Source organism: Tenrec ecaudatus, chromosome 11 (assembly GCF_050624435.1).
Source record: "Tenrec ecaudatus isolate mTenEca1 chromosome 11, mTenEca1.hap1, whole genome shotgun sequence".
Classification (NCBI taxonomy): domain Eukaryota; kingdom Metazoa; phylum Chordata; class Mammalia; order Afrosoricida; family Tenrecidae; genus Tenrec; species Tenrec ecaudatus.
The window spans coordinates 131,697,693-131,718,631 of NC_134540.1; the positions used below are offsets into that span (position 1 = coordinate 131,697,693).

Consider the following 20,939-nt stretch of genomic DNA (forward strand, 5'->3'; position numbering starts at 1 on the left):
TTTAAAATGGACTTCCTTGGGTCATACATTCAAAGCTCTAACCATTTAAATGCAGCATACATTTGCATTCACTAAAATTTCTATAAGTCCTTATATTGTCCAGATTTTATGAGCCTCTCTCTTTTTTTAATTAGAAGCTAATGGAACTGGGGGCTTTTACAGCTCTTATGACAATTCATGTATCAATTGTATCAAGCATATTTGTACATATGTTGCCATAATTTTCTAAGCATTTTCTTTCTATTTGAGCCCTTGGTATCACCTCCTATTTTTCTCCTCCCTTTACCCCCACCCTTGTGTCCCTTTGATAAATTATGACTTATTATTATTTTCATATTTTACACAAACTGCTGTCTTCCCCCATGGTTTTGGGTCAATCATTGCAATCGGTTCTGGTTCCCCGTCCTCCCCTCCTTTCCCCACATTCTCCTGGTATCACTACTCCCAGAGCCTCTCTTAAAAATGATTTTAGCGTGAATCTGAATAAATTTTTGGTATGACTGATATTAATTTAGGTATTTTTTGCTAAAGTGGTATTAGATTATATGAAAATGTTAGCTCTGAATTATATATATTTGAAAATGTATTAAATTTCATTTACCTATTTGGATAAGTACTTAATTAGTATATTAAAAGAAAATTACATTCTGGATTACAGATTGAGGAGGAAGAATATGTAATTTTCACTTTCATGTGTCTGCATGTATTCTGTTAGATTTTTTTATGCTGAAGCAGGGAAGTAATTTTCCATTCTAATGAAATAATAGTCCTTACACTCTATGAGAATTATATCAAAATATATGTGTAATTTCAAGTAAATTCAGAAATCTTAAGGTCATTTAGAAAGAAATCTACCTCATTGGTTGAAAAAAGGCTGATTGATAATTTTGAAAGTATTCAGAATACATGTATATATTTTAGCATGCTGGAAAAAAGAGTGATAGTCTCAGGTTTTATTCCATAAAGTTTAGAAGATATATTTTACAGTAAAAGAAAATTAAATCAGAAGAATCTGATCCTTTTAAATATGGAAAATGAAGATCAAGCTAAGAGGTTGGAGATAGACAGCCTGAAAGCAGAGTCAGAGAAAAGAGGCCCAGTGGGAAGCATTGGGAATGGCAAGATGTCTGACCTAGGACAATCTTCATCAGCGCAGGACAATTTCAATCTTAGACCTGCAGGCAACAGACCCCTAGGCTGGTTTTAAACTCCAAATCTGCAAAGCCAAGACTTCTTAGACCCGGTGCATGCTTCCCTGCTTTTGTCAGACCCGGCCTTGGGGAGAGCATGAACAAGTTTATTTATGACTGGACCTGAGAAACCGAAGGTGACCTGGAACTGGTCCATGCATGATTAGTAGGTATAGACAGGCCAAGTATCCCGCACCTACCAAGTCATTAGAGAGTTCACTCAGGGGCAACCCACTCACGTCTCCACTCGCTGTGTCAGTTGGCTTTTTTTTCTTTTGCAAATAAACTCTGCTTTCTTCTTGCCATTTGTGGTACCTACATCCGTTCTTTGGTTCATGAGACCAAGACCTTTCAGTTTTGCATGAAAATCTTACAGACAACTTGATCTCTGGATTTTTAAAGCGTGGATAAATTGCCGTTGCTGTGCCATCGAGGCAGTTCTAAGGCACGTCAACTTGGTCCAACACAGCAAACCACGGCCTGGTCCTGTACCCTCCTCGCAATTGCTCTTATGTCTGAGTACACCGCATAGTCACAGTGCCGCTCCATCTCACCAATGGGCTTCCTATATTTTGCTACTCCTCTGCTGTACTGCATATGATGTCCTTTTCCAGGGACTGGTCTCTTCTGACAACACTTCCAAAGTACAAGGGATGACGTTTTGGCATCCTTTCCTCAGAAGGATTCTGGCTATCCTTTATTGTCATTGTCGTTGTGGGAGTTTCTATTTCTTTGGAAATGCACGTTTACCGTCAATACAAAGGCCAAGAAACTACACAACATCATTCACAAGAATTTTTTCAACCGTTTTCCTTTTGAATGGTTCACAAATATTTCTTACATCATCCAACAAAGAAATGATATATATTTATTTCAATTTGCACACAATTTGGTATATGTATAAATATATACCAAATTTAACTAGCCGGCACCATATCCTGTTGACAGTCTAAGTCTATAAGGGAGAAATTATCTAATAAAAATAATTAGAATTAATTCACATCTCACTCCATCCCAAAGCACAGGATTATTTGGATTAATTATTCTATCAAATCAGACTTATGGGATACATGCTCTTCTTTCATCACTACTTAATTTGTTTTGCTGTTTTCTCACTTGGGTTCTTTGTCATTACTAAGAAAACTTTCCACAACAAATACTCCCCCCACCCCAAGACTTCTTATAAGCATGCATATATGTGGTGGAATTTCTTCCCAAACAATGGTTTTCAAACCATCAAGTCACCACCATTGAATTTGCCGAGATCTTTTGCCTATATCTTAGAAAAGATGCACTTATAGCCAATACAGGAGCTGAAAATGAAACCTAGCGTTTACTTTCTGGGTGAGTTGGGGATTAGCTATTTGATAAATGACTATTTAAAAATGATCACCAAAAGCAAGTTCACTACATTTATTTTAAAAAATAAAACCTTTCTTACAAAAACATTACAATGTGCACACAGCTCTGAATTGAATGTCAGCAGCATGTGAACTACAGTTAGTGTTATTTTTCTTCCCCGTTTCATTGCATGTGCGTGCACGCACACACACACACACACACACACACACACCCCACCTCCAAAGGTTATGGTCACTAAAAAAGCCAGGTAGTCACAATCATTAATGGGGGGATTTGTTTTAAACTACCAACAATGAACAAAACATAAAATTCACTTACTCCACAGCTGTTCTCAAAATGTCAATGTTCATTTTTATATCCCCTTCTCTCCCACCCTGCTTGTACTGCCAAAACTTTATATCTGGTGACAGCAAAGCTTTCTCTACTCCCTGAATGCAAAGCACCTGTATAGCAGGAAAAGAGTTAGTATTTTAAACGGAAGCAGATTTTTTTTAAAAGAAAAGTAAAGGTACTTTCCCAGTTCTTCACTAGTCTTAAAAACCTTTCCAGAATATCAATTCACACCATTCTGCAGCACATACTGTACATTCTGTCTCTGGTCAATTTTGAAATGAAATGTAATCAAAACTCCTGAGTCATGATGCTTTTGTTTAATCATTGACCAACTTTGCCAATAATAAAACCTCAGAAAAACAAACGCATTGTCATTGAATCACTTCTGACTTGTAAATCTTGGGAATAGTTAATGAATACCATAGGTTGAAAAAGAACACCAAATAATGTACAACCCTCTGCATAGAAATAATCATATCCTAGCTACCCTGTCATGGATACGCTGCCTGCCACTCTGATGGGCTTTATATATCTATCACAGATTCAAGTTTCTTCAACACAGAAGCCAACCATTCCATCATAACCGTCTCCAGGTTACCATCCTCAGTCATGAGCCATTAGACCTCCATCTCTAGGTGGTGAAGGAGGAGAAAGAGGGAGTTTCTAAACTTGGATACCAGCTCAGCCACCATACTCAGGAGGAGCTGGAGAAAGTCCCCCATGAGTGGAGGCACGGGAAGTCAACCCCGACTTGGAGGCATTCTGTCAAAACCACCGGTCCTCACTGTAAGGGAACCCCACATGGTGATCATCCAATATCATTGTCAAATGACCATCGTCCTAGGTTCCAGCACCCATTTTGAGATGATAGGACTGCATGTCCTTTGAAGAGTTACTAAGTTATAAGTTCCAGGATGATCTTTATGCATTCTACCAACCTCTCAGGATTTCCTCCAATGTGGATGAAATGCAGGTACAATGAGGGCAGCATTCCTGGGAAAGCTTTATAATTTTCTGATTGTTCTCACAAAGTTCTTTGACTGTAACATCTTTGACCCCCCCCATCAGTCCTCTTGAATCAACAGTCTCAACTTGCAAAGTCGCTTCCTTTATAGTGTTGGTAATTTAAACGAACCATGGCACCAGATGCAGCAGGAGCTGACTAACTGCAGTGGGGGATGCCAACTCCTAGCCCACTCCTAAAATATGGATGATTGTCTTCAGAATTTCTCCAATTGTCTCAATAGCAGCACTGAACAGACACTCCATATGCACTCAAGGCCACGGCTGCTTGGGACTGAAGCGCTGGCATTGTAATTGTACAAAAGCCTTAGCAGTCTCCCACCCTTTCCCCGGCACCATTCCAGGATCTGTGCTCTGAAGCAGAAGGCTCAGTTCAAACATCTCATCAGTGCTCCTCGATCTTTCTAACACATTTTCCTCTACCCTGCCCTCTTTGGGGCTCTTAACAAATTCACCAGGGGTTTCTGTGTTGGAGAAGGTTTCTTCGGGCTCTTCAGTTTCCGTTTTCTTGTATTAAAATGGGCATAGAAATCCGTCATCATAAATCTTTGCAGAGCAGAACTGAAGTGCTCTGGCCAGAACCAACAACTGACACCCCAGTGCTACAGCACCCACTGGAGGCCATCCTCTCTTCTCCATCTGTCGCCTCAGCCAGTCCTCTGTTGTACTTCTTCAAAGACAGAATTGTCCATGTTTCCCAGGTTTAAGAGAGTTATCACTGTTCTTTGTGGATGTACAAAATTCTATAGGATGAATGTACCAGAGATTGTTTATTGATTCCTCTACAGTTGAGGATATTGTTTTTTACCCCATGTTTTTTTTCTTTTATAGAAATTGCTGTATGTTTGTTCGTGTTATGCTCTTAATTTCTTTAGGGTCTATATTCAGTAGCGAGAGTACAGGATCATAAAGTAATTGGTTTTACTTTTGTTTAGGGAAGATCCATACTGATTTCCACAATAGTTGTAAAATTCTACAGTACCTTCAGCAATGTGAAAACTTTCCATTCTCTCCACATCCTCCCCAGTGTTTTTTATTTTCTGTTTTATTGAATTTTGCCAAAAATATTGGTGTGAGGTAATATCTCATCAACGTAGTTTGTGTTTCTCTTGTTGCTAAAGATTGCATATATATACTTGCCTGGCAGGGGAGACACCATGAACAGGAAGGTGGTTTCTCAGACAGAGGCTCATCCATTGCACTGAGGATGTACTGACCCCTGCGATTTCCCCAAATGCGGGAAACTCGACTGCATGATTTGTGGTAGTGGGGGACTGCGTTCGCGTTCTCCTCTGTCTATTAAAAAAGAAAAAGAAAAATTTCAAATATTTCTTAATGTGGTTTTGGCCTCCTTTTTAGCAAGCCTCCAGTAAATTCCCTATTAATGTCTTATGTCTATGTTTAGGTTTGATGATTTGTGTTTTTCTTGTTAAGATTTAGTAGTTCTCTATAGATTTTAGACATTAGCCCTTTATCAGTATTATTACTTTTTTTAATCTCTAAGTTTTGGTGAGAGGGGGATTAAGAGCACCTTCTTTAGTTTGGGAGAGTTTCCAAGACAGATTGGAGCAGAGAATGGGGCAATTGTTCTTAAGTCTGAGCCCATTTTTGCAGCCACTGTGAAAATCCATCTTATTGAAGGCCTTCCTCATTTTTGCTGCTTCTCCAATTTTCCGAGCGTGTTATCTTTCTCCCAGGACTGGTCTCTCCGAATACTATGTCCAAAATATATAATCATTGATTTACCCAGTAACACCACTAACTGTTCCCTTTGAGCAAGTTCCTAAACAAAATTATGGCCTTGCAATATGATAGAGATCCATGCATAAATGAAAAAATGAAAATCTCTCTGGCTTCTAACATAACAGAGAAGAATTACAACATTATAGCACTATGACTGATGTAGTTTTCTAATCTAATTTAACCCATATTTAAATTACATTAAAATCTATATTTTATTTTAAACTTGATAAATATTTTAAATATATATTTTCAGCACACACACACACACCAGGTTAGGCTTTGATAATGTTCATGGAAAAATTCCTTATAATCTTTTTCAGCCCTCTTCTGTGTGTGCGTGGATGTATGTATTGCAATATATATACATTACTATGTGTGCATGTGTATATAAAATCTAAATCCTAGAGGTGAATAAAATATATTAATTTATAAAATTATATCTCAACAAATAATTAATATTTATCAATTAAGTACAGTATTATTTTTCAAAATAAGAAAAGTATAAGGAAGTATTAAAGAATCCCAAGAGATTATTGATTACATATAAAAGAACTTTCTGTGCATATATAATCTTACTCTAAATTATATTACATAGCATAAAAATGTTAAATACACTGCCTCTTGATCCAAACCATGATTTCCAAAATGTAATTATGTTTTAAGTATATATATGTGATGTCATATATGCTGAAATAAGGAAAAATGTGTGAACACTTTAATGTAAGTTTTAAAACATACATATGATTTTACATTTTCAACAACAATGGCAAAGGATATTTTTCATGAGGTTTACAAATAAGGAGAAGATTGCTATGCAGGAATGCAGAAAGATGTTCTAGTACATTTGGTCTTTTGATTGAGGATAAAGAACCTGCATATACAGAGACTGTAATAATTAATCCACTAAACCCAAATCAGAAAAAAAAGTAAAAACAGAGTATTCATGTCATAGAGTTGATTCTGACTCATCTCAAGCCTAGAGCTACTACAACAGCTCCTTAGGGCCTTTGATAGCCTTCAGACCTTGAAATGTTAAGGGGGAATGCATTCTCCTTGTTCCCCTGAATCTCCTGGTGAGCGTTGTTCTTGACCTTGTAGGTAGCAATCCCACTTTTAACGCGCTGTGCCATGAGAGATGCTCTTAACTGTTGCTCTCCTGGACTGTCTAGGAGGTTCACACTCAGAAACCCGCTGTCCGACAGAGGGATTTACATCCTGGCTCTGTACTATCTTTAGAATTGTTATCTATTGGAACCAATTGTTGCAGTGGCTGGGCCGACTTCTTTTATTTTGTCTTAATTAGTTTACTTCCCCTCTATTTTACAAAGCACGATGTCCTTTCTGATAGCATGTCCAATGCAGTCCTCCATACCCTCACGACCATTGAGTAGGTCCTGATGCACACTGACCTTATAGGACACGGTAGAACTGCCCCTGTGAGTTGATGAGAAGGTAGCACCTCTTTATGGGAGTAGAAAGTCCCTTCTTTCTCCCATAGAACAGCTGATCATTTCTAACACTGACCTTGCAATTAGCAGCCCAATATGTAATCACTATGTCAGCAGGACTCTAATGCAATGTGACATTTGATTCCTCAACTGCTGATATGTATCTGCCACGTGTCTGTCCATAGTCATACTGTGGTGACGTGGGGTTGCTGCAATGTTGGAAAATATGTTACTGGTACTTGAAAAGCCAGCAGGGTCAACCAAAGTAAAGAGATTCCAGTAGAACTTCCAGATTTAGAAGACAATAAAGAAGGACTCAATTCCCCACTTTGGAGGAAAGAGTCTCTGAAAATCAGATGCATAGTTTCCAAACATGTCAGATGCTGATTGTGTAAAATATGGGGAAAAGTACATTGTCAGAGATAGTACCGGCGGATGAATCTCCCAGACTGAGGGAACTCAAAATATGACTGAAGAGGAGCTTATTTCTTTGAGGGCAGGTGGCATGGATCCAGTAAAGTTTGTGGGAGCGGTCATCAAGATCTTCATTTGCTGATAGGGTACGGCTTAAGGAAAAATAGCTGCAAAAGTGTTCCAACGATCAGAAATTGGAATATGTGAAGTATGAAGCTAAGAAAATTAGAAGTGCTCAAAAATGAAGTGGAACAAATATAGATTGATAGTACATGTCAAAAAGGACATTGCACAATTAATCATGAAGTACAATGTTGTCTGTTATAGAAATATATCTATCTGTCCTGAAATCTAATTAGTACAACTATTTTTTTCAGTTTATGCATCAATAACAAAGCTATTGTTCTTGTTGGGTGCCAAAAAACCAAGGACTTCCATGGGAAACATTGATCAAACAAGCTATCAAGATGCATTGGTTATTGGAATGTAAAAGTTGGAAACAACGAGGAAAGAATAGAAGTCAGAAAAACAGGTTTATTGATAGACACCAAGCTGGAGGTCAGATGACAAGATGCAGGTTTGCTACACCAATGCCTTCTTTTAGCAAATACCTTTTTTTGATGACACAAACAAGGACTATACACATGAAGTTCTCCAGCGAGAGTAAACAGAAATCCAAAAGCCTCCATCTCTGGGAAGAGAGGCCGGAGAAGGAAAAAATTAGCAGCTAAAATCAGACCAGTGGTTCAGTGTAGAACAGACCATCAAATGCTCACATGGAAGGTCAGGATTAATCTGAAGAAAATGAAAACTCATCCATGCTAGCCAAAATACGACAGAGTCTATTTTCCTGGAATGTCAAGAGTGTATCAAGAACATCTTTGACACATGAATCAAGAATCAAAACCAAAACCAGGAATCAAGAATCGATGGAATGTCAACTGGAATTCTACAACAAGTTAATGAAGCGTTGGCCCCACTTACTCATCTATGCCAAGAAATTTGGACTACAGCTATTTGTCCAAGTGACTGAAAGAATTCCATACTTGTACCCATTCCAAAGAAAGGTAAACTAACAGAATGCTCAAATGATTGTACAATATCACTAATATCACCTGCCAGTAAAATTTTGATGAATAACATCCAACAATGGTTGCAGCAGTATGTTGACAGGGAGCTGCCTGAAGTTCAGGCTGGATTCAAAAGAGCATGTGGAACAAGATAAATCGCTGCTGGTGTCAGATAGTTCAAAGCAGAGATTACCAGAACATGTTTCCTGTTGTTTTTTGTTTGTTTGTTTCTATACCAAGGCATTCAACTATGGCTAATATCAAACTATGGATAGCCTCGAGAAAATGGGAATTCCAGCAGACTTCATTGTGGCCATGAGGAGCTGGTACATAGATCAAGAGGCAGTTGGGTGAAATAAGCAAAGGGAATACTGTATGGGTTAGCACAGAAAAGGTGTGGGATACGGCTGTATCCTCCCACTATACTCCATCTTTATACTGAGAAAACAATTAGGGACGCTGGTTTACATGAAGAAGAATGTGGCCTCGGGCTTGGAGTGAGGTGATTTCCCACCGTCAACATGCAGGCATCATCATATTGCCTGCTGACAGCCAGGAGGTCTTGAAGCACTTCCTGATGAAGGGAGAATCCTGATCAATTGAGAATAGGTTGACGTTATCAAGGGTTTCCACAGTCAATGCTTACAGAAACAGCAATCAAAATATCAAAAGATGAGTTATGTTAGATAAATCTGTAACACAAGAACTCTTTAGAGACGTATAGCATGGATGTCACTCCGAGGACTAAGGTACACCCAGTCCAAGGCGTGATATTTTGACTTAGTTCATATGAATGTGAAAATTGGTCAATGAATAAAGATAGAGGAATCAATGCATTTTATTGTGGTCCTGGAGAAGGACGCATTGAAAGTAACCATGGACTGCTTAATGGACAAATCAATCTGTCCTGAAAAAAGTTCGACCATGGTGTAGTACATACTTCAGACATATCTTCAAGAGAGACTCGACCCTGCAGAAATACATACTTTTAGGTAGAGTAAAGGTAGAGAGAAGCCGAGGAAGGCCCTCGAGGAGAGAGATTGACATCCTTCAGGGTTGCAACAATGTGCCCAGTCAGAGGAACAATGGTGAGGGTGGTGTTGGAGCTGGCAGTGTGTCACTTCGTTATGCATATGGTTATAACCTACCTATGGGGCTTGGGGGAGGGGGCACCTGACAGCAACAACAGCAACAACACCTGCATATTAATTGTTGATCCAAGTACAATGAAATACTTGACAACTTCAATCTATTCTCTGCTTAGCAGATATTATCTATTGGCACACATGGGAGGGTTTCCTTTCCTTTACATTGATTTGTGATTCCTACTGAAAGCTGAAGTCTTTCATCTTTATCAGAAAGTGCTTCACGTCTTCCTCAGTTTGAACACGCAAGATTGTGCTAGCTGAGCATCAGAGGCTTTTAATGAGACTTCTTCTCATCCTAAGATTTCATTCTTCCAATCCTGACCTGGTATTCTTTTTGCTCAAGATACAGATTGAATAAATATGGTAGAGGATATAACCACCCACTTCAGCCCAATGCTTAGTATATCAATCTGCATGAGTTCTATTTCATTTTTGATGTCTTAAATTTTTTTCCTAGGACTATATTCATACATTCTACATTTCAGACACTAGTGATTATTTGTAGCTTTATCTTTTCATTTTGTGTCATGCCCCATCAACAAAGGCACGTCACATTGATTCTATTCTGAGGAGACAGTGCTTCCTGAATCTTATTTTGGGTGCTTTGACACCGTGGGAACTCATCCTTCAGTACTATACTCAACACTGTTTCCCTGCTCTAGAAGAGGTTTACAGTGGCAAATACTTCAAAATCGAAGAGCCCGTTCCTTCTTCTTTGTCTGTTCTTAATCTACAAGTTCTGTTGAAACCTCTGCACCTGGGTGATTCTGTGAGTATTTGAACTTCTGGGTAGTCCACTTCCAGCGTCAGAAACCACAGTGAGGGCAATTAAAAAAAAAAAAAAAGCCAAAACTGACAGACAAAGGTGGGAAAGGGCATTGGGTCTTATCAAAGTTAGAAGATGATGAAAATTGAGAATTTGGAGTTAAAGATTAAGGAATAATAAAATTGATTTTATGGAGATAGAAATAGATAATAGTATTCAATGATGAGTAGAATCATTGTCATTGAATTGTACAATAAAATTATGAAAATGGCAATTTAATCTTATATATACATTGAAAAATTAAATTAATTTTTCTAAGTGCCTTCTATTCAAATGAAGATAAATACCTGGCGATTTCATGTACTAGGTCCAATTTAAGAATTCGAAATTATTAAAAGTAGCACAATTTACAGGTACAATACATGCAGAAATAATATTAATGCAACATCTTCATAAATGAAACTGATATGTAGCTGTCAAACCTAAATTTCAGATTCCTTCTGAATTTCGTGAAGAGTTACAGATGAGTAAATGTCCTATACAATATAATTATTTACATGTGCTAATCTGAACAAAATTCAGGCTGCGATCATTAAAAATACAATTAATGGAAGGGATTTTCTCTGAAACTTATATTTCACACTCTCTTTGTATTCTCCACTGAATTTCAAGAATTGAGTCCAGATTTTAGTACCAATAAAGTAACTAACAATAAGGATTTTAGGAACTCCGTTTTAGAGGACTACTCTAAAATGTTGTGGTTCAATTCTAATTATACAAAGTATACTCTAAAATGATGTGGCTTAATTGTAATTAAGTTGTAAATATATATATGGCTGTTTATCCTATTAGAAAAGAAGTGAGAGGAAGAAGAAAATCTGAAAAGCGACCTCACTGACTTCCGGAAAGATGGCACTGATGTAGGGTTGACCGCATCAAGAGCTCACTGTGCGATAAGCAGATTCATGGGTGAGAAAATCAAGTTGGGGAACTGGGACGTGAAATGGAACTTTGTAGCGCCAGAGGGCTCCCTTTGGAGTCTCCCCACACAGAGGGCAATCTTGCTCCTCAAACCCTTTCTCACATCACCTGCCGGCAACTTGCCTCCCTTGTCCACAGGGAGGCAACTCCCTGTCTCTTCCTACCCCCCAGCCCCTTTGCCCCGTTCAGTAGATTAATCAATCAAGTTGCAGCTTGAGGATCTCTTTTGGAGGTGCTATGGAGATAAATAGCTCACTGGAGAAGGGACACACAGAGACTTTTTGTGAGACATTCCTGTTGACAAGCAACATGGAGCTTCCGTGATAGATCCAGAGTCCTGGAGCTGGAGGAGCTAGGTGGAGACCCGCACCAGCAGAGAGAAGCTTCCTCATCACTGGATCCACAAGACTCTCACCTACTGGCCTGTGATCTTCGTGCATTCAGCTTCATTGCATGGCTGCATGAGTCTAAAGAGAAATTTATGGACTCATGCCGACATATGGGGTAATATCGGACTTATGGACTTGAGCTAGACTGGGCTGGAATATTTTCTTAATGTATATTTCTTCTTTGATATAACGTTATCTCTTACACACATATCAGTGTCTGTGGATTTGTTTCTCTAGTCTTTCTGGACGAACACAGAAACATTTAGACAATTCACAAAAACAAAGTCAGCATTGCAAACAATACTTTCCAGTTCTTTATGGACACAAACCCAACAACTGCAGCACACAGACATAAGACCACCACAGGGTGTGACACCACCCAGGAACCAACACACTGAAAACAGGACCCAAAGCAATACAGATCCAACAGAGATACAAAGACAAGAATGCATGCCTAACACACACAAACCACACTATAAGTGAGGAAGAAAAGAAAATATCAAGCACAAATAGCATGAGATGACAGAAACAAAATGACATTTAATTGCACTGATTGTTAGCAGTTTATATGCACATATTAAAAGACAATGATAGCTGACTGAACCAGACAACAGAATCCATCAACCTGCTGCCTTCAGAAAACATATCTCAAACTCACAATCAAAAATAGACTGAGAGTCAAAAGATGGTCAATAATGTATCAAGCTAATGGCTACCAAATAAAAAATAAAAACAAAACAAAAACAGCAGGGGTTGCAATACTAATCTCTGACAAAACAGATATCAAGGTACATCACCTAATGAGAGATAAGAATGGGCACTCCATTATGCTCAAGGAGTCAGCAGACCAAATACCCATAAACATAATAAAACTGTGTCCAGCAAAAGACCCTCAAAATATATCAACCCAAACCTCAAAGATATGAAGAAATAAATCACTGGATCAACGCTTGTACTACATGATTTCAATGCATCACTCACAAAGAAACTCAGAAAAAGAAATTGAAGAGCTGAGCAACCCAATTGAACAACTCGACTGAATAGACATTTTCAGAGCTCGGGAGCCAACAAAAAAATGCACATTATTCTCCAATGCACACAGTTCATAATAAAAAATAGACCACATGCTGGAACACAAGACAAGCTTGAGAAAATTCAAACACAAAGAAGTTATTCAAACAACTTTCTCTGACCACAGAGCCATAAAGCTGGAAATCAAGAATAGAAAGAACAGAAATGCAACAAATACAAACACTTTGAGACTCCATAACTCTGTCAAAAAGGAATAATGGTGTTAGCCGAAATTATAGAGGAAATTAAGAAGTTCCTAGAAACCAATGAAAATAATGCAGCATACCAAAACCTAAGGGATGTGGCATAGGCGGTTAGCAGAGATCACTTTGTTGCAATAAATGGACACAAGAAACAAAAGAAAAACATATGGTCCGCACCTTAACTCAACACCTCCATCAGCTAGAGCAGACTCAACAGCATAATCCTTCAAACGAAGTACTAGGAAGACTGTATTCTAACAAATTCAATAATTTTGACAGCATGGACAAATACCTGGAAAATCACTCTCTCCCCAAGTTAACACACATTGACACGAAGAAATTGAACAGACCCATAGTAAAGGGAGAAACAGACAAGGCCACCAGGAAGTTTCCAACAAAAAACAGGCCAGAGTTCAGATGACTTCAGAGGGGAATTCTACCAAACATTCACAGAACTGAACACCAATCCTACACATACTCTTCCAGATCACTGAAAGGAATAGCACACTCCCAAACGCATTCTATGAAGCCAGCATAATCCTGAGACAAAATTAAGACAAAGATCCACAAGGATAGAGAATTATGGACCAATAGCTCTCAGGAACATAGATGCAAAAATTCTCAAGACTATTTAGACCAATAGACTCCAACAACAGATCAATAATAATAATAAGATGCCATGGCCAAGTGGGATTCATACCAGGGATGCAGAGATGGTTCAACATTCAAAGAACACTTGATGTCATATGCCCAGTCTACAAGAAAAAGGACAAAAACCATGTGATCATATTAACTGATGCTGAAAAGCATCCAACACCCTTTCCTAGTAGAGACTCTCAAGAAGATGACATTAGAAGGGGATAACCTAAATACAATAAAAGTCACATGTGAAAAACCAATAGCCAATATTACACTTACTGGAGAAAAGTTGAAATTATTTTCACTGAATAAGGGAAGCAACAAGGATGCCACTTTTCCCTACTTATATCAACGTTGTGCTGGAAATCCACTCAACATCATAAGACAATGGAGAGATATCAAAGGTGTACAACTGGGTAAAGAAGAAGTGAACCTTGCACTATTTGCAGATGATATGTGTACACCTAGGAATAACCCTAACTAAAAAAACCAAAAAACCTGTACAAAGAAAACTACAGAATATTACTAAAAGAAATCAAAAGGGATCCACACAAGTGGATGACTATTCCATGTCCGTTGATCAGAAGACTCGATATTGTGAAAATGTTAATACTACAACAAGAAATCTACAAATTCCATGCAATCCCGATCCAACTTCCAGCATCATTCTTCAAAGAAATAAAAAACCTGATTACCAGCTTCATATGGAAGAGGAATAATCCCAGGGTAGGCAAAGAACTCCTCAAGAAGAAGATAAAGTAGGTGGTCTTGCACTACCTGTCCTCAAAACCTGTTATACAGCCACGGTTGTCAAAACAACCTGGTGTTGGTGTAATGGTAGACTCTTGGAAAAATAGATCAGGACAGAAATCCCAGAAATCAAAAAACCTGCATACAGACAATTGATTTTTGACAAAAACCAAACCAAACAAACAAAACACCATTAATTGGGAAGCAGATGCCCTCTTCAATAAACAGTGCTGGAAAAATTGAATCTCCCCCTGCAGAAGAATGAATACTTCACCCCATGGTCAAAAACAAACACAAGTGGATGAAAGACTTCACTGCAAAACCCAAAGCTATCTGAACCCTCAATGAGAAAATTGGAACAAAGTGAGGAGTTATAGTGCAGGGAATACACCCTTCAGAAGCAGTATCAACAGGAAGGGTTCCCTAAAGGGGTGGGAATAGAGGTGGGAAGGGGGAATGGGAACGGATAGCATTGATCACTGCATCACTCCACTCAATGGGAGCTAGCAACAGAATTGTATGTGAATGGATATATTGGATGTGTAAGACATGGCAGACTGAAAAAAAGGGGGTCTTAGGGGGTATGGTAGAAGAGGGAGGTGATAAAAGGGAGCAGATATCAAGGAGTTCAAGAAGAAAGAATATATTTTGTAACTTATTGTGGTAGCAATTGTATAACACTGCTTGATGTAATTGAACTATGGAGTGTTATGATATCTATAAGAGAACCCAATAAAACAATTAAAATATAAATAAGAAAATAAATAACAAAGGAAACATTCTGTGGAAGATAAAATAAGGACCTATTATAAATAAAACAGTTGTGTACATCAAATACTTTATTAAACAAGTAAAAAGAGAGCCTACTGACTCAGAAAACATATTTAGTAATGACATAACAGAAAAAGAACTAATATCTAAAATCTACAGTATTTTACAAGCTTACAGCAACAACACAAAATCTAATAGCCCTCTTAGATCGTGGGCAAAAGGCCTGAACAAGATGCTTCACAGAGGATGACATTTGAAGGGCTTACAAGCACATGAGGAAATGCTCCAGGTCATGAGCCATGGGAAAGGCAAGTCAAAACAGCCACCTAACACCCATAACTGTAGCCCAATTTAAAAAGCAAAACAACCAAATGAAATGGAGGACAGCAAATATTGAAGAAAGTATAGTGGGAGAGGAACCCTTATCCCCAGACTTTTAATGACCTACAGCCACTGTAGAAGGCAGTATGGAGATACCTAACACATGACAATTTAACCCCCATATGGACCCAGCAATACCATTACTGGCCATATACCCAAAGAAATAAGAGACAAATCACAAACAGGCATTTGCTCCCCCATGTACATCCCAGCACAATTCACAGTAGCTATAAGCTGGAAACAGCCTACATTCCCATCAATAGAAAAGCTGATTTAAAAAAACTCTAGTACATACACACAGTGGAATACTACACATCCCTACAAAAACAGCAATGAAGCCATCAAACACCTTCAGCCATGAAGGGACCCGGAAGACATTATTTTGACTGAAGTTAGTCAAGCTCAACAGGACAAATACTGAATGAATCCACTGCACTAGCAGCAAGCAAAAGAAGATGTACAAGCTCAGGCTTGTGGGTCATCCAGTCTTCTGACCAGGGATGAGACAGCCCGGTGAAGAGCTAGACCGGTGCCAGTGAACCATGCATCATCCGCTCCTGGTCAGCATATTACTGGGATGGAAGGCGCCTCAGGACAGCTGGGATCTAATGGTCAGGGGAGGGAAGGGCAAAGATGCTGAGTGGTAGGGGTGCTGAGTGGTAGCTATGTGGATCAGGGGGGAGGGCCTTGGAGAGGGTGACTGCCCTGTGAGAGGGTTTAGGCCTACTGATTGGAGGGGAGAGGGAAATGTCTTCTTTGGGGGAAAGCTGCTGCATAGCTGTTGAGGGGAAGGGAGAGAGATTTGTCCTCCAAGTGGGAGAGAGATTTGTCTTCCAAGTGGTAGAATATGAAGAGGCTCTTGGGAACATTAGGTGGGGAGGGTCTTCATTGGCATGCATAGGGTGGCAAATGGTGGGCATAATTGACCTAGGATGTCTAGGGGCGCACCTGGAACCCAGTCCAGGTTCTGTGTCACATTGGGACCCTGAATCCTGCATCCGCAGGGTGCATTGTATGCCCCCAAAGTTACAACAGGGAGACCCATATGGGAACTCCACTAGGTGAAGTGGACTCTACTTCACTCACTTGTAACATGAGGACTTAAACCAGGAAATACATGACGTCCGAGGAAGCAGAAGACAGCTGTATCACAAGCAGTGTACTGTTCTCTGGCGGACAAACAAGGTCTTTCTACATCAATGCGCTGGAGGCTGTATTAAGATATGTATAGCTCTGGAAATCCTGTGACAGTCATTCTGTTATATGTTGCCTGGGCTTTTTCATACTCACTGCTCTCAGAGGTGCGTTGACCTTAGACGTCACCCTCTTGAAGTTGTGTTATTTGTTTCTCTCTTTATCGTAAGTAAACCCGGGGATGTTGAGTCTACAGGGAAAGAAAATATGACAACAGTTTCAGGGCAAGGGGGGATGGAGAGGGTGGGGGGAGATAACAGGAAGAAAAGCATGCTTGAGACTGATTATGGAAGCAATTGTACAATTTTTGACATGATTGAACTATGGAATGATACAACATATGTACTAACTCTCTAGTTGCAAAAAATAATAATAATAAAAGCATCGATCCAGGAATGGGTTTGGAGTTTTCACTACATCCTAGCTCCAACTTCTGAAGAACTAGTTCTTATATTATGGCCTTAGTTGCTATTCACCCTCAGGAAGGGAACACCGAAGATACGGGTGTTGTCTCAAAATGTGGCACATAATTTAGATGGTGCCCCTCAATCAAATAAAATATCATTCGGGGTCTTAAAGGCCTGTCTCCAAAGAAGCTGCCCTCTAAGTGAGATGTCAACTATGTGCACGTGGAAGAAGCACACCAACATCAGGAATCAAAGGAGTGGAATTCATATCATCTGAAGTTGAAAGCGAGACCAGTAGGAGGATCTAAATCGTGAGCATCTGGTTTGCAAAAGGCGGTGGATGACAATCGGAGCCCAAGATGCATTTGTGGAACTCCATGGGGGATACGCCTCTGGAGAACTCCCCCTATCTAAAACTGAGGGAGGGAGGACAGTGGTCACTAAACAGCGTGCTTGGGAGAGAGCAGGATAGAAGGTCAAAGGCACAAATCTGACCTGAGCAGTTAAACCTTTGTCAGTACATCCCCCTATGATGTGCCTGGACCTGATCTGGATCCCACAGTGTCCTGTATGCTTGGTTTTTATGGCTTTCTTCGTTTGTGGCTTGTTCACAGCAGAGCATATCTAGAGGTGTTGCGTCAGTAGAGGTCACCCTCATTTCGCTGTGTTATATGATTTTCTGGATTTCCATATATGAATCCTAGCATGGACGAACCTAGAGGCACAGCGAGCAGAGTAAGAGATTGGTGCGGGGAGCGGTACCATGGTGGAGTTGGGGTAAAAAGTGGACGATGTCAAGGAGTGCTTGGAGAAAACTGATATTTAGAAACTGTGGTAGTAATTTTAGATTCTACTTGACATGATTAAAATATGGAATGATATGTCATATGTATTAATTGCCATCTAAGAATTATACAAACAATATCTTTCTAACAATCCCCCCAAAAGTGTACCCGACTATTGAAATTTTGATAAATATGTATGCACAGATCAGCAATAATTACTCAAAGATAAAACATGTCCTTGCCAGAACCTAGCCCTATAATATATATATATTTTAAAAGTCAAAAGAATGTATCTAAGCAGAGAAACTTTAAAAACTTAGTTTTGAATAAGCAAGCTTTTAATTATTTAAATAAGTATCAATTGAAATAGCCTAAATAATGGCTCTTAATGTTTTCTGAAATTAGTTATGCATTAGAAGATTTAATCAATTACTCCATGATAAATTGCAAAGGTAAATAATTTTTGTATAGACATCTTTGAAATATTTCATTTTCTGACTGCAACCTACAGAATGACTTTTCCTATATTGCTTTGTTTTGTCTTTGGCTACCAGACAAAATTTCTAATTTCCTACGGACATTTTGAAGTAGTGATTTAAGAATGAAAATAGCATAATTTCTATTAAGAGATTTTCCCCAAATTATAATTCCTGCTCAGTAACATTTTCTTCAAGGTTGCGGGAATACTATAATTGCTTATTTTGGAATGGAATTATTATACACTAATCACAGTGCATGGACTTTTACCATGGGGCGATTCCTGCTGCTTTGCCATTAGCTCTGTGTGTGATTTGGACAAGTGGCTGCAAAGCTCACAGACCATTCACCAGGGAGAATATAACAGCTCCTTGGGAGCCAATTAGCTGAGCTCTCACGGCCAATTTCAGCAATTTTTAGTTTGTGGATTACAACTTAGAAAGCTGTAATTGTGACAAACACAGGCAAGTTGACATGCTAAAAAATACTGCCTGCTTTGCTAATACAAATTACTTCCCATTCATGTTTGTTCATCATTGTACTAAAAATAATTGCTTAGAATGGTCTATGATTCTCACATTGCTGGAGTATGGGTTCTAAAACAAATAATAACTGACATTTTTTACTTTAAGAAAGATTATTAATTTCGATGGAAAATAAGAGAGAAAAGAAAGATACTACATGTTTTTTTTACAAATTAATATTGAAAAGGATCTTTAAGAACTGAAATCAGAGCAAAACATCATCACCCAACATACGTTATAATCCGTTTTATGTCTTTTGCTCTATTTTGTGGCTTTAGTATAGAATGGCTATATTGCACAACTTGATGGTAATTCAGTGTAAATGTAGAACCATATTTTACATAGTCAGATAGCTTGGCTGTTTTGACAAAGTAATAAATATATAATTCATCATGTATAATAATGAATATATATTGTATGTATACTTATATAGATGTATATGATATTTTTCTTAAAGAAATGAGCAAAATAGACCTCAGATTTTAGAAACTTTATTATGACTATTTCATTTTCTTTTGATTATGAGTGCAATACAAATGTCAAAACTTACTTAAAAATTATTATTAAAAATTCCACATGTTCATTCAATAAAAATAAAACAGTTCTAATTACAACAAATGTTAAATTTATAATAGTTATGAATCAATATTATATGTGTTATTGTATTTATAAAATTCTATTTGAAGTAATAAATAAATAAATGATTTGATATTTTGCCTAAATATACATCACAGGGTAGCTGACACTGTAGAATCTGTGGACTCTTCTTCTTAGATAATTAACAAAAGCCTCTATTGACTCCTCTTATTGTTGGTGAACAATTCTGATTCTTGGCAACTCCATTTATATCAGAACAGTGTTATGCTCCATAAGGCTTAGAATGGCTGACTTTTGGGAGGAAATCAAAAGACCTTTCTTCTGAAGTGCATCCAGGTGGGCTCAAATCTCCAATCTTTGATGAAGCAGCTTGTCTGTCAACAATTAGTACCAGGGGAATTCACTCTACTCCCAAACCAAATTCACTGCCATAGAGTCAATTTGTACTCCTTGCTGAGTAAAATATTTCATTTATGGCTCATAAACGTCACAGCTGAGTGAAGAATAATCAAATATGTGTTTCCCATGTACTCAAACAATTGCTACAGGTAATCAAGGATGTCAATGTGTTTAGGTAAGGATACAAATGTGAGATATATTAAAATGTGTATGTATTGTCATGATTATTTTAAATAATAAATAAGTCAAAAAATATATATTTATAGGTAAGGTCTAGTATATTGATTTATGTGTGCTTGCATGTGTGTGTTTGTGTGTAGAATTCTTTTGAAAATCAATGTATAGTTTTAATATGGTTTCATCTTATGGGTTATGATAATAATTTTTTAAAGAAAATTTAAGAAAATGAATACCAGAATAATGACAAGTAGATGGAATTTAAAGATGTTCCCCGTGTCAAACCTTTGCAAGATGCCATACTTCTCCATTTTTCCTGATGTAACTACCACTTCGGATGGGTTCTGAAATCTCTAGGAACAGCTCATAAAATTCTTGAAGCTCTACAGGAGTCCTCAAACTACGGCCCGTGCCCACTCGTGGCAAGCTTAGGACATTTATCTGGCCCGCCAGGTGTTTTTGCCCCATTTGTTTTTTTACTTCAAAATAAGATGTGTGCAGTGTGCATAGGAATTTGTTCATAGTTGTTTTTGTTTTGTTTTTTTAAAAAACTATAGTCCAGTCCTCCAATGGGTCTGAGGGACAGTGAACTGGTCCCCTGTTGAAAAAGTTTGAGAGTCTCAGGTGATCAAAGCTGTTGTTCAGCCAGGTCTCTGGAGGAGTCTTCTTATTCCCAATGCTGCAGATGCTTTCGAAA

General features: G+C 38.3%; 1 non-coding gene and 1 pseudogene across 1 annotated transcript; one reads left to right on the forward strand and one right to left on the reverse strand.

The window, feature by feature from the left end:
* Window positions 1-3,780: 3,780 nt before the first annotated feature.
* The window catches only part of LOC142461066 (heterogeneous nuclear ribonucleoprotein K-like), a 73,074-nt pseudogene continuing 55,915 nt past the window's right edge, over window positions 3,781-20,939 (reverse strand).
* On the forward strand, window positions 5,041-5,203 carry LOC142461805 (U1 spliceosomal RNA). Its single transcript, XR_012787000.1, has one exon. It is a non-coding gene; the product is annotated as a U1 spliceosomal RNA (small nuclear RNA).